The 23,893-nt window shown below is 48.1% G+C and overlaps 1 long non-coding RNA gene across 1 annotated transcript; it reads right to left on the bottom strand.

Annotated features, from left to right (window-relative positions):
• Positions 1–308: 308 nt before the first annotated feature.
• On the bottom strand, positions 309–23,893 carry LOC122373533. Its single transcript, XR_006255065.1, has 3 exons — positions 23,614–23,893; positions 16,984–17,214; positions 309–389 (listed from the first exon to the last, which is right to left on the bottom strand). It is a non-coding gene; the product is annotated as an uncharacterized LOC122373533 (long non-coding RNA).

The raw sequence follows: 23,893 nt of genomic DNA, 5'->3' as shown, positions 1-23,893 counted from the left end.
CCTAAGGATTGCCCTGAGGATCAAGGTTTCAAGAGACATGTCAACATGGGATGCACTTTTGTCTATATTTACACATGTTCTTTTCTTATTTTAAGTGCTGATGTATTGACAAAAGTTTTTTAGGGAGTGGAAAATTATCCTCAAATAAGCTAAAAAAGAGTGGAAAATTCATGGTGACTTGGGTGCTGCTTTGCACCCAAATTTTCCAATCCTAGGACACTGTATAGAATACCTAGGCATTCTATAGAATGCCTGGTCGGCCAGGCATTCTATAGTTACTTGTACTAAATGTATATACAATTACTTACTTCATCTGCGTCGCATATCTCCGGGGGAGGCTTTTCATCTGTCATGCTGCAGGTTGTCCGTTGTCCAGTGGGATGTTCACTCTGAAATAAATTGCGTTTGGTCAGTTTAGTGTATGTACAGTGGATCTAGTAAGGATCTCCAGACGCAACTAGATGGCGTTGAGCCTCAGGCGAGTCCATGTGAGATTCAAGGAGAGGTCACTACCGAGCTGGGCCCGATGGGGAGGTGGGCGGAGGGGGTGGGGTGGGGCGGGTGGCGAGGTCACGGTGCGGGTGACCTGTCAAACAGCCCCAGCGCGGTGGGACACTGCCGCAGGCGCACTCCAGCGTTGTTCCATATCGCGGTGGTGGGCCGGGCGGCCGGTTAGCTTGGCAGTTGGCTGCTTGGAAGGAAAGGATAATGAGGCATGGGTTTGCTGTGGCCGGCTCATCTACTGTAAACTATGGTGAACCCAAAGTAATGCAAATGTGACGTTGGTAATGCAGCTGACAATAGAATGCTAGCGAATGCTCGGGGCACCCAGTAGCTATAAGGAATAAGGATTACGATTATTTATGTCTCCTGAAATTTTCATTGAATATAATTCAAGCAATAGAAATTAGAAAGATCGTATAGTTCGCCAGTTTTTTGACCGGCTGGCGTTTCATGGGTAGAGAGCCCTTTAGCAAATGATTATCACGCAGGTGATTTTTTTTTTTGCTGGTAAGATGGGCCTGTAAGGTCAAATTAAGTCGCTAAGAGAAGATGAGGAAAAGTGGACGAGTGCCACATTTTTGTGCATGAAGTCTGGAGTTTAAAAAAGCTGAAAGTTATACGTGTAAGCTAAAAACAATAAGATCAGTTAATTAAAATATTTGACCCGAAATAAGCCTCTGTTTTGTCTGACCATGATAAATGATTGCGTGCAAGACACCACTCCAACCGGGTTCAACCCGGCCCAACCTGGTTCGGACTTCGGCTCGCCCTTTTTTTAATATAAATTTGGCCCGGACCTTGTGAAAGAAAGGAATCACGTCACCGCTACGCTGAGCTTGTTGCGTTGACCCTGCTCTCTACCCTCCGACCAAGCAAGTCCTGGTCTATGACAGAATTTAGCGTCCAAATTTTAACGTGCGCACATAGCGGCGCACGGCGGGTCCCCTCACTGACTTCGCCTGGCAGCGGCCTGCCACTAACCACAACCATACCCGTCAGGAGGCTCAAAAACGTCAAGCACACGGCGCGTTTCGAACCCGGACTTTTGCAACCGGGACGTGCGCTCTCACCACATGGCACATCAGTCGGTGACACTACAGGGAAATAAGCTAAAATTAGAGCGCTCTATTTATTGCTCCCGCTACTTCACCGTCTCCCATAGGGTCCTGTGTTGAGCTGGTGTCGAGGCTCTAAAAATGACGCCGATTTTTGCACCCTTCTCACGAAAACCGCTCGGACCGCCTGGAAACTAATTGTTCCGCTCTAAAAATTTCATGATCGACGGGAAAATGAACGAGGAAAAGATTGGTCCTGAAATAATTCTGAACTCCCTGTAGAACATATCGAAATATGGCTGCAAACTAGGAGCATGTCAAAATCGACAAAACAATACAAATAAATTTCCCGGGATTTTTTTATTTTCGATGCATCTGTGTATGAAATCAGTCGGTTTTTCGGAAAGATCGTCTTCTGTTTAATAAATAATTCCATAATTGCAATCGAGAAAAAAACATTTCTTCTGTGACAGCAGTTTTGGCATTGTGCCAGTAGTGTGGCGTGCGCGGTGCTGCGTGGTCGTCGGGACGGAGTTGTGAGTATTTTCGGTGTTTTAAATGGTTGATGGCCATTTGAAACAGCTTTATATTATTTCCTACCAATTTTTGCATCAAATTATTGCTTTGAAAGACCATTGAAACCCCTTATCTCTTCATGAAACACGATCATACTAATCGTCGACGAAAATGGCGCGTGACTCCATGTGCGTTTCGATCGAAATAAATCGTAAATTAAATAATATTCGATGATAAGTATCATATTCTAGTGACACGTTTTCATAAAATAAGGCATAAACTTTGCAAGGAAGTCAACATTGGATAATTGGATTCTTATTTTGCTCACATATCCTTGTGGTAGTCAAATGGCTCAATTGTTAGATAAATGTAAGTATATGTTTTGGCTTGATGTTTGCTGTGAAACCACACAGCCACTTGCTGGTTGAGTGGTTTTCTGATAATTACCTGATAATCATTTCTCCTTTTCCTTAAAAGAAACTAAAATTCTTTTCAAAGTAACCCATTTTTAGGAAAGGCGGCCTGCTCATTGACATTTCATGTTCTTGTTTTGTTATTGCTGGCAGTATTTTGATACAATAATGCAATATGAATTTTTTTGTGTAATAATAAGACCTAAGACAAACTTAGTTAATGCGTCAATCAAACACCCAACAGAAAGATTGTGAGTCCTTGTGACGTGAAGTAGAATATTCTATGAATGTGTTTTATAGAATATGCCAAATTTTAAATTATTTTATTATTTGATACTGATAGCTGAGCATGTGAATTATGCCACAATATAATTTCATTTTCTGGTACCTATTGAAATAGCCGGCAGTATTTTACTTCAACAAATGTAATATACATGGAATACATGTTGTTATGTTATGTTAAAAGTTTAATAACAGCCAACAGAAGGGGCTGTTTCAGCAGATAATGTTTGTACCTTATGCATTACCTTTCTCTTCTGCAGGACCATGCTTCTGCTGGGTGGTCGACATTTGCCTCCTGAAGAAGTTGAGCAACATGAAGACCACCAGATGAGGTGTCTGCAGTTCATGTGGAACTCTGCAGACTACAAGTGTTATGCCAACCACAACCAAAGTGCTGTGATCATGGAGGCATGAATCTCATAATAACACTTCAGATTTGCAGTTGTATCAAAGTGTGATTCAAACCACCTGTGGCATCTCACTCAATGCGTGAACAGTGTGATCATTGTGCAGTGTTTAGCTGCAACTAAGACATATTTTATTAGTGACTTGTTTTGCAATCAGCCACCAAAAGCATTTTTGGGGCTGGCCGCTGTAATATGTTGTGCACTGCGCAATATTGGTAGTGTTTTGTCACTTGTCAAGTTGTCAGTTGTGCATGTTGCCTGTTTCTCTGCCCTCGGCCCTCATTATCAGTTAAGTGGTGAATTGGCATCACTCAGTCTCCCCAGATCTCCATTGACTGTCTGTCAACCACCTAACCTGAGATGGTATTTGCTAATAGTGTCAGAAAGGAAGTGATTGTAGACATTTTTAGGAATATGAGCTCCGTTTCATGCGTGTTCCAGTGGTCATTTTGTCACATGTCCCATAGTGTAATAAATGGAAACTGTTGTTCCCTTTTGAAGGTACTCGCGGATGCAGAAAGCGTTGGGCCTAATTATTAAACGCACCCTCTTATCAGCGACGCACGAAATCGACAAATATCATCCTTTTTAGAACAGGAGGAAACGAAAACTTGTGAACGTAGCTGTACCTACAACAGTGCATAAGGAATTGAAATTCTGGGAGTTTTTGAAATTCGGAGAAACTCAAGTTGTCGACAGGTATGCCCCCTTGTACGTCAAAGACCGCTTAAAAAAAACAAACGTCTACAAATGAGGGCAGTATTCGTATGTTCGTTGTAATTGCAGCAGCCTAGCAACATGCATTGCGGTCCGATGGCGAATTAAACTCGTGCTCAAAAACTATGCCGGTAACTGCCAATGCACTTCTCCTCACCTAGGTCATAGGTGAGGACAGGAAGGGTTACGTCAAATGTCAACATCATAGAAATGGCTTCATCTATTGAGCTGTGCCTATTGTACATAATTCAACCAATCTATGCATTTCGTTTCTTGCAATCTACTCATGCTTTCACTCCAGCTTCAGAATAATCATCCCATATTGTTCGTCTTAAGATATTGATTTCTATGGCGGTTTGCAATTGCTAGCCACGTCTTACCCCAGTTTGGTGGCCCCGCATCGGCCCACTCGGCCGCTCTAAAATTGACTTACGGAGGAGGATGGTGGCTTTTATTTTAGCTTCTCCGCTGACTGCGGGGAGCGCCGTCGCCGAGGTAGAAGCAATAATTAGCTTATGTTTGGGACTAATTTCCACGCTTAATTAACATTTTAATGTTATTTTAATTAATTCATTTTAATCTTTGACGCATTCTCTTTCTATTGATACTATCCACCGGTCTGAGAATTACTGCCTTGCTGCGTAAGGGCCGATAAAAGATCACGTTTTTAGGGGTATCTCTTCAACATGGGGCAGGAGCAATAAATAGAGCGCTCTAATTTTAGCTTATTTCCCTGGTATGTCACCAACTGACATGGGGCCAACGCTCTACCGACCGAGCTACCGGGACGGACATTTACCTTGGGGTTTCGCCTCGTGACATTGACAGACGTCAGACACTTTGGCCCAACTCTAGCCGAAACACTAAGCAAGCTGCGCAGGGCGATAGGTGCTCGTAGCGTTGAGGTTGGGTAACCTGTGAGCTGAAAGCAATGTCGTGAGTTCGAGCCTCACTCCCGGGTCTGGTTTTATCTAGACACGAACCAAACCCTTTCCTTCTACTGCAACACATAAGCACGATGACATCTTTCCCCAATATCCTCTCCAAAAGTCAAAATTATCGCTTATAAATGTTAAGCTAAGTTTCATTTTTTAAAGAAAATATTTTCGGTCATTTGTCTGGAGCCATTTAAACTCTTTTTTCTTTTCTGCTTCTTTTCGACCCGATAAAACCCACCAAAACTGAACGTGCCAAATGAAAAATATCTAACTCAAATAACAATTTAGAAAAGCCTCATCATGCATCATGAAAAGCATCATGCAACTATCGACTGAATAGTTGCATGCTATGAATACGTCCTAGATTTCAATTATCATTGTTCAACATTTTGGCTGGAAATGACGCTGCCTCTGGCTTGCCCGTTTGTTTGAGATAATGATTCCCTTCAGTCGCGTTCTTGCCGGTTCCACATGAACAGGATACCACCATACCGGAGTGAGCGCACCCGCAACCATCATCCCCTCCCCTCAGCCGCGGCGCAGTGGCGGGCGGCCCACTCCCGCGCTACGCACGCCCCATGCGCCGTGATACCGCGTCACTCCCCCTCCCTCCTTCCCCCACAATGACCGGTGACCTCGCTTCCCCCGGGATTTGGACTCGCCCTACCGACGTGGTGGCTCTGGAGATCTTATAGACCCACTGTACAAGGCGACAGGAGATTACTATAAAATTGGACAAATCGTAACATAACTACGTCCAGTTAGTTATATATGATAAGATAAAATCGTTTTTTTTTTTTTCGCGACCCTGCGAGGGGAGGGCCGGCTCTGGCGAGCGGCGGCTGGCGGCTGGCGGCGGCGGGTGGCAGGGCCGCGGAGGCGGCGGCCTACTCTGATTGGTGGAGCGGCTCGTGTCACGTGACGGTGGCGGCGCGGGTTCAGTCTAGTCAGCTTAGTCAGTCAGTTAACTTAACCCGGCAGTTGCTGGGGTATTTCGCCACCCACCGTTTGCTGGGGGGGGGGGGGGCGTTTAACGCCCCCAGCCGATAACTCGAGAACCAATAGGCGCAGCGAAACGCACGAGGCGGCAAACGAAAGAACGCGACGAGACGCTTCAGATGAGTACTTTAAAGTTGAATTTTGAGGTCACAGGTCGGGTCAAGGTCAGGTCAAACACCTGCAATCGGGCTTTCAGTAGCATGGACTTCAGGACTTCGCAATGGGCGCCTCTCGTCATAAACTCTGTCAAAACGGTGCACAATCCATCATATAAGGCCTACAAGAGTGTCAGCTCCATGTAGGGGTCAGTCAAGCATAGGTCAGGGTCAAGGTCAGGTCAACCGGGTAGGCAAATATCCACGAAAATCAAAACTGATATTCGCAGCCTGTGACACATGTTTTATGGGTAATTTGGGGCGTAGAACACGATGGTGACATTCATTTTATCATATATGTACGTGTTTGGCTCAAAAAGTTCAATTTAAGAAATGCATGTATCATGGTCGTAAGTAGTCACGAGAAATTGCCAAGATTCAGTTCAAGATTTTGGAAAATGCGGAACGATAATCAATAATCGAAGATAGCCATTTGATTGTTCATGGTATTGGCAGTCTAATGGCGTTTACGGCATGTCTGTATGTCTATTCTGTGATTTTATATGATTTTTTGAACATATGCCGTTTTTGGTCGAAAACTCAGAAATCATGACGTCACTAAAACCTCGATATCTCAAAAATTTTCCGACCGATATTTTTGAAACTTTGTCACAATACACTTCACGCAATTCCCTACAGGTACCCAAAATTTGGCGTGCCTGCGGCGCGCCGTTTTTATGCTATGGCCCGGCGAAAAAGTGGGGGCGTTTTACGCCCCCCCCCCCCAAGCAACTCGCGGGTTAAGTGTAGTCCATTTTGGGATTTTCAATTCTATTTTAGTGTTTTTGTGTTTCTCCTCGTTTTCTTCAATTTCGGCATGAGTTTTTGTTATATTTTGTTTTATTTTTCTGGGTTCTATCAAGGCCAGAGGAGGGTCGATGAAGAATGAGTCGGTAAATGTCCGTTATTATAGGATGGTTGAGGGTTGAATGAAACATGGACTGCTGGTAGACGTGGCCTTGGTGGATGTTTCTTTAGGTTTGGGGGATTGGGCGTGGTGGTTTTGTTGGTTGGATTTAGCTGTACTGGTTTTTCTTCCTTCGGAACAGAACCCCGGACTTGACCATTATGCACTCCTTGTGAGTGAACTTGATGTCAGCTCGTGCTTTCGCGGCGTAGCAGCTCAGAGCGCACTGCCTGGCCGGCGTAGGGTATAGTGGCTACGTGGTGTTTGTTGGCCGCTAAATTTAGAATTAATTAAATTTAATTAATTTAAATTAATTCAAGTTCTAAGGTTCTAAATTAATTAATTCAAGTTAAATAATTAATTCACTAATTAATTAATTAACTAATTAATTCAAGTTCTAAAAATTGTATGGCATGTAGAATTCGGGTTGTGAACGACTGTCGGTATTGAGGTGCCATTCTTCAGGTTATGCAGCGTTTTTAAGAGCAATTTCTTTTATTTCCGTATAACAGTAACGACTTTATAGACAAAACTTTTCAGAATGACATTGCGGGGTAATTTAGCTAGGCCTAATAGAGAAGCTTGGCCGGTGCTGTTAGGATCGTTATGCTGGGACGGCCGGTGTTGTGTATTTGCCTTGACCAAGCTGGCCGGCAGGACTTTAGCTATTGCAGTGTTTTAGAGGACGTGTCAGTTGTTGTCTTCCTTTTTCACGGGGCCTCTCTGTTGCCCATTTATGGTTGGTTGTTGTCAAGGTTGTTGTGTGTCCGACGTAGTGCCAGGGCCTCCTCTAACATACCCACTGGGTGGGCAAATGCCTACCCAGTCACCACAATTGCCCACCCAGTGGCGTCGATTTGCCCACCCAGAAGCAAATGCAAAAATAAAGGTCCGGCCAGACGTCCGGTAGGAACTACCACTTCGGTTTCCCGGGAAAAAAAAACTTGCTAGCAGCCAGTGCCCCAGCCCCCAATCACTGCAGTGCAAGTTATTTTTTACAATGGATGCATCTGAATGCAGGGGCGGTAGCAGACTTGGCGTTTGGGGGTGGGGGCAACTTGGCAACTTTGCCAACCCTCGGAGGGGGGGGGGGGGGCGGTGCTAGCTTACAGGGGCCCATGGCCATAGCGGCCTCAAAGGCCCGTATGGAACCCCAGAGGCCGATGTGGGCTCTCAGAGGCCAGTGCGTGACGCCTAAAGGTGTAAGCCATGGGTCCCCAGCCAGACAACAAAATAGGGCCATCAGAGACCTTATAGGCTGATTGGGGACTAAATAGGGCCTCAATTTGGAGCCATCAGAGGCAAATGTGGGCCTCAGATATCAGTGTGAGGTCCTTATAAGACTGACATTGGTCCTCAGAGACCGGCATCGATCCTTCAGAAGCCAGTACGGGGCCCTCAGAGGCACAAAAGGGTCAGTCTTGGATCTCAGAGGCAGAAAATGGGCCATCAGCAACCGGTGTGGGACCATTAGAGGTCGATTTGTGCCCTCAGAGGCCAGTTTAAGGCCCTCAGAGACCAGTACAGGGCCTGAAAATGGCAGTTTGAGGCCATCAGAGGCCGACTTAGGATCTCAAAGGCTAATGCGGGTCCTTGAGGCAAGGATGAGACCCTCAGGGGTCAGTGTGGCACCCTAAAAGACAGGCTTGGGCTGGTGTTGGACCCCAGAGTCCAGAAAAGGCCAAGTTGAGCCCTCGGAGCCGATGCAGGTCCTTAACCCGGCAGTTGCTGCCGCAGGGGCGTCGTTTTGTATAGGCCTGGTAGGGCCCGAGCCCTACCAATGTTTATATGGGCCCTATCAATGTTCCGTGAGCCCTACCAATCTTTTGTCAGATATCACTTAATGAAAAGGGCAGTTATGAACCGTTCGGTCCCTGATCGAGGTAAAGCTTCGCGGAAAAAACGAGCGTGTCCTCTGACACAAATGCCTCTATAAATGCATGTTTTGTGTATTGGTTCGGTAGTACCAAGATTTCCAAGAAGTTTTGTGTTTTAGTTTTGATTGTCAAATTCAGTTTTCAAATTTCAAATTCAAAGCGGAAATATAAGTGGCCGAAATCCGATGAGAAAGGCAAATTTGGGGGTACCCTAACTTTGTAAGCACGTCATAAATGGCCGTCCACCGTTTTTGAGCCCTACCAATCATTGTCATAAAACGACACCCCTGGCTGGGGTATTTTGCCACCCACCGTTTGCTGGGGGGGGGGGGGGGCGTTAAACGCCCCCAGCCGATAACTCGAGAAGCAATAGGCGCAGCGAAACGCACGAGGCGGCAAACGAAAGAACGCGACGAGACGCTTCAGATGAGTACTTTAAAGTTGAACTTTGAGGTCACAGATCGGGTCAAGGTCAGGTCAAACACCTGAAATCGGGCTTTCAGTAGCATGGACTTCAGGACTTCGCAATGAGCGTCTATCGCCATAAACTCTGTCAAAACGGTGCACAATCCATCTTATAAGGCCTACAAGAGTGTCAGCTCCATGTAGGGGTCAGTCAAGCATAGGTCAGGGTCAAGGTCAGGTCAACCGGGTAGGCACATATCCCCGAAAATCAAAACTGATATTCGCAGCCTGTGACACATGTTTTATAGGTAATTTGGGGCGTAGAACACGATGGTGACATTCATTTTATCATATATGTACGTGTTTGGCTCAAAAAGTTCAATTTAATAAATTCATGTATCATGGTCGTGAAGAAGTCACGAAAAATTGTCAAGATTCAGTTCAAGATTATGGAAAATGCGGAAGAATAATCAATAATCGAAGATAGCCATTTGATTAATCATGGTATTGGCAGTCTGATGGCGTTTACGGCATGTCTGTATGTCTATTCTGTGATTTTATATGATTTTTTGAACATATGCCGTTTTTGGTCGAAAACTCAGAAATAATGACGTCACTAAAACCTCGATATCTCAAAAAATTTCCGACCGATTTTTTTTGAAACTTTGTCACAATAAACTTCAATCAATTCCCTACAGGTACCAAAAATTTGGCGCGCCTGCGGCGCGCCGTTTTTATGCTATGGCCCGGCGAAAAAAGTGGGGGCGTTTAACGCCCCCCCCCCCCCAGCAACTCGCGGGTTATGATATGGTCAACTGACGCAACAGTGAATGAACAAGTAAGAAGAATGGGAAAAAGTGCAGAAGAAGAAGCAGTGAACAAGGTGAAGTGGCAGAACAAAGAAAGAAATGAATCACTGAAGGAAAGAAGGAAACCATGGAATGTAAATGAAAGAAAGGGCCATGAAGATAAGAGGACATGGAAAAATGCAACTGGTCAAGGGAAGACATGGAAAATGAAAACAATGAAGAAAACAGGAAGTGGAAGTTAGAGAAAACTGAAAGGAGACATTGCTTCAGGTGTGGGAAAACGAACCACCTGATCAAGTTCTGCAGGGTACCACCCCACGTCAGATGCCACAACTGTGGGAAACAAGGACATCGTCACATCTGAAAGCAGCGTGCAGAAATGGAAAAACGCTGAATGTGGAAAAAGAAGACCAAGATGATGAAGTTGAAGAAAATCTGTGTGTGTACCAAAGCACATCAAAAGGGAAGGAAGCCATCAAAGTGAACATGGCTGTCAATGAGAAGAACGTCACGTTCATTGTGGACACTGGCTGTCCGGTAACCATGATTCCAGAAGAGCAGGCTGAAGGCCTCAACTTGAAGAAAACCAGATGTAAGCTCACATCGTACACAGGACATGAAATACCTGTCAGGCCAACACGATGCTGCCAAAATCGCGGCTCTGCGGCTGTTTTTTGCGAAGTTATTCACCAAAAACTGAACCGTACCTTGGGGCACTTGACCTGACCTCAGAGATCACCGGTTGACCTAGGACCTTAAAATCGGGTACCAATCTCTGCGTCTCGTAACGGCGCACACGCTCGTTTTTTCGGCGACGCGCTAGCTCCACCAGGGGTGAAACGGCGAGGGGGGGTCGTACCCCCCTCGGCCGGCGCGTATGTAGAAAACCAACAGGTCCGGCGAGCGTTAAGCATTTAGACCAGGTCGGGTCAGGTCAACCGGTAGGGGTTGTGACGGGTATTCGTAATACGTGTCAACCGCCTCTGACAGCTTCGTAACATGTTACGAAGGCACCAAAACTACTTCGTAAATGTTCAAATGTTTGCTAAATTCGAATTCAGCTAACTTTTCGAACTATTCGAAACTAGCCTAGAAACATGTAAAACTCGAAAAAGTGAACCGAGGTCACCCGAGGTCATGAAAGATCAATGACCTGACCTGACCTTCAGGTGACCTTGAAACCCACCCTAATGTATGGGAGCAACATCAAATCACATGTTTCAACGTTTGAAACCACGAAAAGCTTGCAAACGCGCGGCTAATGCGAGCCGACATACGCCGAATCGCGATTCCGGCCAAACATGGTCTCGGAAAAGAGGTCACAGGTCAAAGGTCATTTAGTGTATAATTGATCAATGCGAGGGTACTGAAAGTTTCGTTGCGATCGGCCGCTTTTTACGCGAGTTATTCGCGAAAAACCTTAGGGAGGGGGGGTTGCATCAACTTCCCCTCCTGTGCCGGCGAGGGTTAATGAAAAAATAGGCAGGGGTGGGAAAAGCTCAGCTGACAACTAAGTGACTGCGGCCGCAACCTTCATCTGGAAGAATTCCACCCCCCCCCCCCCCTCCACTATGGGTTGCGAAATAAGATATAGGCGCGATTGGTGAGGTGTCTGTCATGAAGAAATTCTTTTATGACCTTGCACTAAATTTCCCAATAATCATCAGGTAGAAAACAGCTTTGACTTTGTGCATTGATGAGTACTTATCAGTTGTATATCATCCCTATACCCCAATACCAACATTTTCTAAACGTCATCCAGTACTTACAGCACTAGCTTCACTTTTATCAACTAAATACAAAACAATATGATTTACTTCATCAACGCAACATGACATCTCTCAACTCATGGCCTCTCAACCTGAGGACTGCAATTTGTTAGGGAATATCCAAGGCAAAATAAATATCTTTTAGATATAACCTTTTTCTAATGTTTGCTTTCTGCACCATATGATAATTACTAGCCATGGGCGTATAATTAAATGGCCTACATTGGTTAGAGTTAACCTCACCTACTAAAAAAGTGTATCATTCGACGCGCCTACGCAAGGCAAGTACAATGATGCTAAAATCACGGCTCTGCTCTGCGGCCGTTTTTTTTTGCGAAGCCATTTTCCAAAAACCGAACCCGTATCCTGGTCCACTTGACCTGAACTTAGAGTTTACGGGTTGGCCTGAGACCTTAAAATTGGGTACTAATCGCTGCGTCTCGTAACGGCGCTGTTTCTGCGAGGCTCCAGCTCCATCAGATGCGAAACGGCGAGGGAGTGGGCTCTTAGCGGCCAACGTGGGCGCTTGACCGCCACTGAAGTTCCCTCAGAGGTCAGTGTAGGACGCTCAAAGACCGGTGTGGGAGCTATATTAACCCTCGCCGGACCTATTGGTTTTCTACATACGCGCTGGCCGAGGGGGGGTGGGTGCGACCCCCCTCGCCGTTTCGCCCCTGGTGGAGCTAGCGCGTCGCGGAAAAAACGAGCGTGTGCGCCGTTACGAGACGCAGAGATTGGTACCCGATTTTAAGGTCCTAGGTCAACCGGTGACCTCTGAGGTCAGGTCAAGTGCCCCATGGTACGGTGCAGTTTTTGGTGAATAACTTCGCAAAAAACGGCCGCAGAGCCGCAATTTTGGCAGCATCGTGTTCGCCTCGCTCAGGCGCGTCGAATGATATACTTTTTGTTCGGGTCAGGTCAACTTAGGGTGTTGACCTCAGGTCAAGGTCATGTCAGCACCCCCCAGGTCACGAAGTTGGTCGAAAGAGGTCATGTCGCATATCATTCGATTCGGCAGGTCTTCCTGAGTCCATTGGTGGCTTTCTTAACTCGCTAGCTCAATTTGATCGGGAGTTATTGACGAAAAACTAATATGACCTTGATGACGTCATAAATGACGTCACGGAAGGTCAACATTACAAAAGTGACGCATCTAACCTTGCAAGGAGTGCATCAAATCACGATTCTGTGTGCTTGAGATAGTTGGAGATCGTTCCCGGCGCCAGAATAGCAGTTTTCATTTTTCCCCATTGACTTATAATGGTGAGGTCACGAAAATGACCTGACCTCATATGACCTTTAGGAAAAATCCGAGAGATACAAGTTGTGAGACTCATAATGGATACTAGATCCTGCAAGTTTCATTTCCCTGTGACATCTCCTCTGGCAGTGAGGGCGTTGCGAAGTTGCGACATCTGAAGACCGTGCAGAGGTTCACTTATGACGTCATAGGTCAGTGACCTGACCTGACCCAAAAATGCGGTTGGTGTCAAAAGATGCGGCTTGGATCAAAGGTCAGTTATGCCAAGTTTCAGCTCTCTATCGCCAGCGTGTTCGGAGCTATCGCGAAAAAACCCTATGGGGGGGGCGGCACCCGCCCCCCCCCCTCGGCCGGCGAGGGTTAATAGCTTGGAGTGTTTTTTTTTTTTAGCCTCGTGACGATCGAATAAGGGCCAGGGCCCCATACACCTATGGAGACCCATCGGTTGTTTGAGGGGGGGGGGGGGCAAATGATATGATGGCCCCCTTTATTGGCCTTTGGGGGGCATGGCCCTGATGCCCCTCCCCCCACGCGACCGCCACTGTGTACACATTACACACAGGCCTCTGAGATTGCATACTAGCTCATGCAAACTCTATGCAGGCCCCGGAGGTCCCACGCTAATCCTTAACCCGCGCCCCGTAGGGCTACCGGCGGACCCTACCACCCGTAGGGGGGGGGGGAGCCGTTTCGGCACCCCCCCTAAGATCTCGGAAAGTTACCGGCCGATTTTCAAAATTCAAACGGCGCTCGATAGCCCCACCCCGGAACTACCTTGTGACCAAATTTCATTGACCTAGGTCAAACCGATGACGTCACAGGTCAGGTCAAAGGTCAGATTTTCACCGTTCACAGGCATTTCAAGAAATGTGTTGTGAAATCGAGTTAATTGGTAATTTATTGAAAACCATCGATGGTACGTTATTCGTCAAACACATACTTTGCTATCTGAGGTCACTGATACCAGGTCAGGTCACAGCGAGGTCAGGTCACCGGGGGTCACAATATGAAAGTTTCGTGTGATACATGTTTTATGGTCCATTTTACATGACAAATGCGATTATGTGAGTTAGGCAGCCTTTGGGGCCAGCCTAGGTCACGTTTTGGTGAAGGTTAGGTCAAGGTCAGGTCAAATTAGGTCAAATTTCAAAGTTGATATTTTTGCATAAAATAGGTATCGATTCGATGCATCGCATAATTATAAAATTTAATTTTATAATTAAAAATCAAAGCCTTATCAATTGCCTACAAGACCCTGTTAATATCATTTTGATACCAGAAAAGGAACCAGAGTTATAGACATTTAAAAATTGATGTGTGGCATTTCTGGCTATATTCGATGACTTATATCTCAGCGATACGTTATCAAATTTCGAAAATATTATACGTAACTCAGTTTTGAACCATGCCCAGTCTGCCTATAAATTTTCAGAAAAATCGAAGGGGATGACGGATTTCGGTGTTAGATTTGACGTGGAATGCCCCACACAGAGAAGACACACAAAGAATCACAGAATCACATACAAACCGTTACAAAAACACATGTTGTCTGACTATAGACACAGACGCACAAAACACACTCAGACAACAGACACAGGGACACACAGACCCCCCCCCCTCCCCCCACACACACAGGTCGGTCCTGCTCACCTGATATTCGCCGCCTCCGCCGTGGTCGGCTCCGGTGGACACTGGACAGGGCTCAGTACCGTCCACACACTGTTGGACCACCCACTCTGTCGACTGACCCGGCCGGTGGACGCAGCGCAGCTCGTGCCCCTCCGTCGGCCTTTGTCCCGGTCTGGACCGCTGCAACTGCGCAGTACGTTATTACCCCGGGGCGGGGCGCCGCTGAGTCATGGTACCGGTTAGCGCCGACCTCGGGCCGCTGGGCGACTGCAGCGCCCCTACCGGTCACTGGTGTCGTACTGTAACTAATGGGGAGCCGGGGCGTTCATGGAACACTTGAGATGTAAGCGCACAGTTGCCTCGTAAAGGCTAGTCAGCAACAACAACAAAATAAAATGGGAACTCTCTACATTCGTCTAGGACTTGGATGTCCGTGTTCCAATGGGCCTTGTCCCGTAGCGAGGAGACTCTAGCGTGCTCAGTGAGTCGGGGGCGCGGCGTTCCAGACTGATGACGTCAGCTGGCGGCCACCATGGTCTCGTGATAACACGGACCGGATGGCGGTGCAGCAGCCCCCCCTCACCCCTCCCCGGCCGTCTGGAACTCCCCCATCCCTCCGGACACCCCGTGCAGCTCGGTAGTGTAAACCATAGTGAGCAGCAGACATGTGCAGGGATGGAAGAGGTGGATCTATGATCTCAGTGGATATCTCGACAAGTTGGAGGGGTTGGACCTACATCTCATCCCTCGCCCGGTCAGGGGTTGGGGAGGGGGAGATAGATCAAACCCTCGCCCGCACATCGGGGGGGGGGGGTGGTGGTGGTGGTTGCCACCCCACCCACCCCCCAGGTATTCTTTCTGCTCTGCACTCAACATTGTTAGAGCTAGAAGTCTGATTTTTTCGAATAGCTGCTCCTCTATACTTTCTTGATACCCACTATAAATTTAAAGTTTCTGTGGTTTTTGGTTTCGGAGATATGAACTTGTTTTTTAGGCCATGTCATGACCCAACTGACCAATTCTCAACATCTTGCGTTGGCTATGGGCCTTGTGAGCATTTGACACCTTGCTTTCGGTCTTCTTTGCCAGTCTTACCTCCCACCTATCATGGAACATGTTGTTCGACGATGTACAGGGCCCTGTTCATGAAGTCTGCGGTCGCTGCGGCCGGCCGCAGGTTCTAAGCCCCGCCCACTTTTGAAACGTCATCATTCACTCGGCCGCAGCAGCGTTCCATGAACACCGTCAGCTGCCGAAACAGTTTCCGATAATTGCGCGCTTGAGACGATTACTAATCAATAGTTTCCACGCGCTTCTTTTATCTGTGTATCCATTCTTGTGATGAAAAGGGCGTTTCTCAAGGCCGTCTGGTGTTTCTGTATTTTTGTAAGTGGGTCACATAAATGATTTGGTATTGTTTTCATTAAATCGTAGCACAAATAACTTAAGTCTAAAATTAAATCTCATATTAAAGCATTAATCTAATTTTTAGGTATCATGGCATGCAACACCGGACGGAATGAATTTGTTTATAACATCGTCTCCATGGCAACACAGCCTACACTTTGACTTCAGTGCGCCAAGATCAGTGCAATTACTTTCTTGCGGCTCGGCGGTCGCTGGATTGCGGCCGCAGAGATCGCAGCGGCCGCAGCAAGGTGACGTCATACATTCGTCATACTACATGAGCCCCGCCCCTTTTTGTGACGTAACAACCCGGCTGGCCGCAGCGACCGCAGCGGCCGCAGCGACCGCCGGGGTTCATGAACAGGGCCCAGATGTCAAGGTCAGGATCAAGGTCAACCTAGACCATCTAAAGTAATTGCGTTTTAGGCAAGTTGAATTTACTTTTCGTGAAGTTTTTTTTTTTTACTGCATTTTTGGTAACAGCTACTCAGATCATGATTTTATGTAATATGGACACATAAACAATCGGTGCACACATCAGTATACACACAGACACACACAGACATACAAACACATATCAGTGTTTTTGTGAAACGGGTTTAGGCTAACTTTTCGTTAGCCTAAACCCGATTTTCAATTTATTTTCATTTACCCTAACTTTTTGGATAGCATAAATTAAAACTAGTGTATTTTGATAGGAACAGCCCAGATCCGAGTTTATACTAACTTTGGAGCACGTTAGCCTAAACCAGATTTACCCTAACACGGCCAATTAAACGATTCTGTTAGTTCATATTTTATCCACCAAAGTTACCTTCATATGTAGTCTGACAATAGACACAGACGCACAAAACACACTCGACAACAGACAACAGACACAGGGACACACAGACACACCCCCCACACACACACACACAGGTCGGCCCGGCTCACCTGATATTCGCCGCCTCCGCCGTGGTCGGCTCCGGTGGACAGGGCTCAGTACCGTCCACACACTGTTGGACCACCCGCTCTGTCCACTGACCCGGCCGGTGGACGCAGTGCAGCTCGTGCGGCTCCGTCGGCCTTTGTTCCTGTCTGGAACTGCGCCGAACATCAACACCCCGAGTCGGTGTGTCGGCAGAATCGATCGTGTTCAGTGAGTCGGCGGCGCGGTGTCCTGGCCTGATGACGTCAGTGGGGGGTCACCAGGGTTACAGGGACAACACGGGCCGTCGGTCGATGTGCAGTCCCCCCACCCCACCCCTTCCCTCCCCTTCCCTTCCCCAGTACCCAGGACAACTCATGCAACTCGGCAAAACAAAACATAGTGACGAGCAGACATGTGCAGGGATGGAAGAGGCGGGTCTATGATCTCAGCGGATATCTCGACAAGTTGGAGGGGTTGGACCTACATCTCATCCCTCGCCCGGTCAGGGATTGGGGAGGGGGAGATTGATCAAACCCTCGCCCGCACATGGGGTGGTGGTAACCACCTTCCCCCCCCCCCCCCCCCAGGTAGTCTTTCTGCTCTGCACTCAACATTGTTAGAGCTAGAAGTCTGATTTTTCGTAAAGCTGCTCCTCTATCCTTTCTTGAAGTTTCTGTGGTTTTTGGTTTCGGAGATATGACCTTGTTTTTCAGGTCATGTCATGACCCATATGACCAATTCTCAACATCTTGCGTTGGCTATGGGCCTTGTGAGCTTTTCGCACCTTGCTGTCGGCTTTTTTTGCCAGTCTTACCTCCCACCTATCATGGAACATGATAATCGACGATGTACAGATGTCAAGGTCAGGGTCAAGGTCAGCCTAGGCCATCTAAAATAATTGCGTTTTAGGCAGGCTGAATTTACTTTTCGTGAAGTTTTTTACTGCATTTTTGGTAAAAGCTTCACACATCATGATTTCATGTAATATGGACACATAAACAATCGGTGCACACATCAGTATACACACAGACACACACAGACATACAAACACATTTAATTGACCTTGACCTAACTTGACCTGAAATGACCTCAGCAGCAAAAACCTGGTCGGATAGTGTGACAAAGAGGTTCTAGCTGGCTTGGCACCAGAAAACGGCATCGTCATCGGTATATGATAAGCAGCGCACTTGATATCCAACGGTGACCCAAAACAGCAACATTTTTTAGTTTGACCTGACCTGGAAGGTCAATGACTGACCTGAGAAGGTAAAACTGGGTATCATTGGATTCGTCTCTTCCCAAAGAATCTTTTTGGTCTTTAGCGCTAAGCTCTATCTCCAACAGGAACTAAATGGCGCGGGGGGGGGCAACGGTGACGAGCGTTAAGCGGGAGGGGGGGGGGGGAAATGAAAAGCTTTTATACATAAATAAGTAAAAGTCTATTCTTGAATGAAATGGAAACGGTTAAAATGCAAAAAATATGGGGTCACAAATGCGGTTCACTGAATCGTTCTCGTATGGCCACGTCGGCCTTGTCGTACGTAAGGCCGCGTCGGCCACGTCGTATGACACCGGGCCGTCGCGCACCGGTGGAGTCCCGTCGAAGACTGTCGGGCCCCCGTCCCGTCTCAGCCCTCGTGGTAGCACAACACGTGGGCCTGAGAACCAGGACAGGGGCCAGATGCAGGGCTGCGGAGTCGATGGATTTTCGGCGACTCCGACTCCGACTCCGACTCCGGCTTTCAAAAACCAGCTCCGACTCCGACTCCGACTCCGGGCAGAATTGTCGACTCCGACCGACTCCAACTCCCGACTCCGACTCCGCAGACCTAGCAGGGCTGCGGAGTCGACAGATTTTCGGTGACTCCGACTCCGACTCCGGCTCGGGTTTCTAAAATCGACTCCGACTTCGACTCCGACTCCGGTCACAACTGTCGACTCCGACCGACTCCGACTCCGACTCCGACTCCGACTCCGCAGCCCTGGCCAGATGACACATATGTGCCCGGCGCGGCGCGGCGGACCGACCGCCGCGCTCCGAGCGCCGGCCGTCTTTGCGAAAATACCTAAAAATACCAACGTATTTGCTCGCTAACACCAAGGTTTACCAATGTTGAACAGGAGGGACATTTTTATTGGTCCATCTAGTACCTACCCTTTAAATATCGTGTTTCTAGATGTCATATAAGTCAATCGCCAGGGGGTCATACACCCGCCTCCTGGCCGCTCGCATTAGGAAAAACGCTCTGGCATTGAGAAGAATCTGACACACCTACAGCGTTATGTCAGACTTACAGCGAAGTGTTACTGTGTATTGCTGGGACCGTGACATTTTACACCGAGTCATGTCATCTTGCATATCAAAACGATGTATTTCAAAACGAACAAAAAGTAGCTGTTCAAACTACCTATGTATCAATGGGGAACGTTCCGGCTGGGGACGGCTGGGGACGTACCGGCTGGGGCCGTACCGGCTGGGGACGTACCGGCTGGGGACGTACCGGCTGGGGACGGCTGGGGACGTACCGGCTGGGGACGTACCGGCTGGGGACGGCTGGGGACGCATAGTCTCTCTTGAAAGTATCGCGTCATGCGCTGCGGCGGCTCGGCGAACTATTCCATTCAGTTTGAGGACCCCAGCAGTGAGGTCATGGCCTGTATCATGAAAAGTACGCTCTAGCACGATCCTACGCCAGCGGTAGAAGGAAACTGCTATATGACGCAGGCACCAGCGGCTGACAATTGGGTCGAGGCAGGTGGAGGCCGGCCAGAGGTCAAGCTCGTATCGCTCTCCGTTGACCCGGTCCACCGCCCCCGGCGGATACCTGTGCCGCTTGGCTTCACCAGCCGAGTGCTCATGGTGGGCGCCCACCACGTGACGCGTGAAATCGCAACGGAGAGCAAAGCTCCGCCATAGCCCTACTCTGAAAGGCTCTCTGAACGACTTTACAAATTACAGGTCATGGGAGGGGGTGGCGTGCAGCCTGGCATTTTTTTCTATGCCGCCACCCATTAGCAGGTGACCAGGAGTGCCCCATCCCTCTATCCCAGCGACACACAGAACCTTACGTTAACACCATAATAACTTAAAATTGCACGTCGCGGCACTCCCTGCAAGGAAATGAAATGTAACATAAAAAAGCAGAAAGGAGAAAGCCATACGAATTAGGGGAACAAAAAAGAAGCAAAGTAGTCAACACTGCAATCAGTGGTGACTGCCCACTACTGAAAGCCCCCAATTTATCAGCACACTCACACATTCATTACATTCATAACATTCATACACGTTGGGGAAAGTGTCCAAGTCCACTGAGGCAGTTTAGTTTGAGGGGGATTCACAGTCATAGCCAAGTCATCATCAAACTCTGGTCAAACTCAGCGTATGTCAGCAGCAAGGTAGCCCGGGCTCCCAGAGCACCCAACGAAGCGAGGCTTGTTGTCGGGCGCTCCAAGATCCCAGGCCGCCAAACAGATGGGGTGGCATATTACAGTATCATGCACACATCACACTTACACACTCATTTACACAAATAAATGATATGCACAAATCCATGTCCACAAATCCAAATCCATCCATCCATGCACAAATAAATGCGGTGCGAGCGACTTTAGCGAGTGTCATTCGAGCGAACGTCATTTGAGCGAACCATTTTCAGCGAAGGCAATTCAGCGATTATCAAGTTAAGCGATTATCAAATATAACGATTATCAATTTTAGTGAAAGCTATGTTTCAGCGATACCTATTTCGTCGACTACAATGTGAGCGACTGTCAGTTCAGCGAAACACTTCATCGTCCTATTACGGTGTATTTTTTTTTTTACTTTTGCCAGCGCATACGTATAATAGTAAAGTAACCTTGCGTACGAAAGTTTTCGGAGTTTCTCATGGTTATCTGGAACTGGATGGCGGATGTCACGTTCTAAGGTCAGACATTGAGTTCCAAATTTAATGCTACATTTCTAAAAAAAAATCAACGGTTCAATTTCACTACCCTGCTCTTTGCCAATCATGGTGACCAAACATTTGTTCAGAGATTCATATCGCTTGCGCTGTTTTTCACGAAATTCCCCCGCTTGAATTTGGATCAGTTCCCATGTTTAAATTTTGTTCTTGCCCCAAGCACCGTACAAATTTCCAGGTATTTGGGTGAGGTCCCTGAAACATAGACTGGATTTCCCTGTGCCATCTCTCGAGTTTATTATTGGTCCTTGGCATTCCTTCCGTCGTCCTATCTCTCACATTCCACATTTTCAATTCAAATTTTGCCCGCCTCCTTCCCCTCCCACCCCTTCAGGGGGATGTCGTCCCGGTTCTTCCCATGTATTATTCGCCAATCAGCTTAACACTACCGGTGACGTCACTGGTGGACCGCCAATCGGGGCCGACCGGCCGGGCCCGTAGAAGGCCAGACGCAGACGTTTTCAGAAAAGCGTAAGCCGTATAGATACAGTCGTGGATGGAGTTTTGCTGTGATTCGGCTCTCCAAGAGTGCGTCAGGGTATGTACCAGGACCCGGACAAAGGTCATAGTGAACCGGCATCTGATAAAATCCGCTCACCACTTATCAGCCGACTTCGACCCTTCACCCTTGTACAACACAAAAGCCTGCCGGTCATCAATCCACCTGCATCTCTGCATCTGCTTACTACCTATATCGACCAGTTACTGCAGCCGTTTTGGAGTGGCTCACGGCCGATAACACACCAGGCGTGCGCTAGCCGCCGGTGCTAAGCGCTAACCACTGATTGCGCGTGGCCGACTGCCGCCCCGATGGCGCTGGCCCCCGGCAGCGCATTTACAAACTGTATACACGCCTTCGGAGCGCCAATCATATTGCACCAGCCGCTGGCGTGACGTCGGCCATGACGTCAGAGAAGGGGCGGAGCGAAGCTGGTTAGCCAGCTGTTTTCACAGCGCGGCGGGCGGCGCAGTGCGGCGAGCGCGCGATTTTGTTTGTAAACAATCGTTGCCAAGGCCGTATTGGTATAGATGGTTGCAGCGTGATTGATTTTGATTGTTTGATAGATGGTTGCAGCGTGATTGATTTTGATTGTTTGATTGATGTGATGCGACGAGTATCATGGATGAGGATACTTACAATAGCATAATTGGTAAACACAGTTGCCTGCAAAATTTGAATGTCAATCAGACCGCTCGTTCACCAAGCGCCTGTGGCCAAGTGGCTATGATCCGCGCACATCACCTAGAGGAGCCGAGTTTGATTCTCGGGGCGGCGAGTTTTTCTCATGAGCTCCGACGTCTAATTGAACGGTTTTACGTAAGCCTATAAGTAATATAAAGCAAACCCCTCTTATTGACGAACGCGGTTGGCGGCTCACACGCATGTTGCAGGTCAGAGTGGGTGTTATGAAACGACGCGTCTCGACCATCTCCGTGTTGTTTGCTAGGTGTGCACGCTGTCAGTGCACGGGTTTTGTGCATTTCGCCGAAAATCATTCTGGATTCTAATGAAATCGGACGTCTAAATAGGCCGACTCGGAGGCGCTCTGAACGGCAGACGGCTCAAAAGATCAACTTGAAACTTATACGCCCGTCTAGCGGCATCGATTTTGGCGAGGCACTTTTCGGATCTCTAACTATGCTCCAAATTGCCGAAGATCCGAAAAGTGCCTCGCCAAAATCGATGCCGCTAGACGGGCGTATAAGTTTCAAGTTGATCTTTTAAGCCGTCTGCCGTTCAGAGCGCCGCCGAGTCCGCCTATTTAGACGTCCGATTTCATTAGAATCCAGAATGATTTTCGGCGAAATGCACAAAACCCGTGCACTGACAGCGTGCACACCTAGCAAACAACACGGAGACGGTCGAGACGCGTCGTTTCATACCACCCACTCTGACCTGCAACATGCGTGTGAGCCGCCAACCGCGTTCGTCAATATGGGGTTTGCTTTATATTACTTATAGGCTTACGTAAAACCGTTCAATTAGACGTCGGAGCTCATGAGAAAAACTCGCCGCCCCGAGGATCGAACTTGGTCCCTCTAGGTGATGTGCGAGGATCATAGCCACTCGGCCACAGGCGCTTGGTGAACGAGCGGTCTGATTGACATTCAAACTTTGCAGGCAACTGTGTTTACCAATTATGCTATCGTAATTATAAGTTGGTCTTTCGGATGAACTATTTTCCCAAACAAGATCAGGGGTTTTAGCTAGTTGTAAATATTCAACACAACATTACAATTTCTCATCGAGTAGGTAAGCTCCACGATCCGCGAGTCTTCCGCTCCGCCCCTGCACTTGACGTCACCTGCCAAGCGCCGCTACAGCCTTTCACTCCGCCCATTGGCATGACGTCACGGCTCGGTCTCCGAAGACGTGTATACAGTTTGTAAATTTGCCCCCCGGCACCGGCGCGGCGCTGCTGACCCATGGAGGGGGGGGGCTGATAATTAGTTGAGCCGGAATTGGGATAGAAGCCGGTATGGGATTGGGATAGAAACTCAGCGAGACTAAGGGATTGTGTGGTGCCCTCGGTACGCCCCTCAAAATCACCCGTGTAGGGCCCTCAGGGCCGCCGGTTATGAAGCCTTTGGAGGTTATGAAGCCATTTCGAAAATTTTCTTGACCTGAACTTCGAAACAGCAACAGCACAACACAAGCAAGAGCCACATTTGGCTATCGATTCTACTCACTCGTGGCAGGACGTTGAAGACGAAGCTTCTAGGGTACCCTCGTCTGAAAGGTAGTGGACGGCCCTCCTCGTTCAGCCGTCACCTCGGCCCAGAGACGGCGGTCTGAGGAAGCGTCCTCACCCGAGCACCGTGACCACTGGAAGCGCTCGTCGCCGACGCCAGTCCCACTATCTCCTCCAGTTCCGGACCCTCGGACAGTAGAGGCGATGGCACAGCGCGCTAGGCGGCAAAATCGCCCCTAGGCGCAACTCCGCAACAAGAGGACACTGACGCACGAGTC

This window comes from Amphibalanus amphitrite, unplaced genomic scaffold, assembly GCF_019059575.1.
Source record: "Amphibalanus amphitrite isolate SeventyFive unplaced genomic scaffold, NRLGWU_Aamphi_draft 001512F_arrow, whole genome shotgun sequence".
Lineage (NCBI taxonomy): Eukaryota > Metazoa > Arthropoda > Thecostraca > Balanomorpha > Balanidae > Amphibalanus > Amphibalanus amphitrite.
The sequence above is the reverse complement of the archived record's forward strand: the minus strand, read 5'-3'. Positions and strand labels throughout refer to the sequence as shown.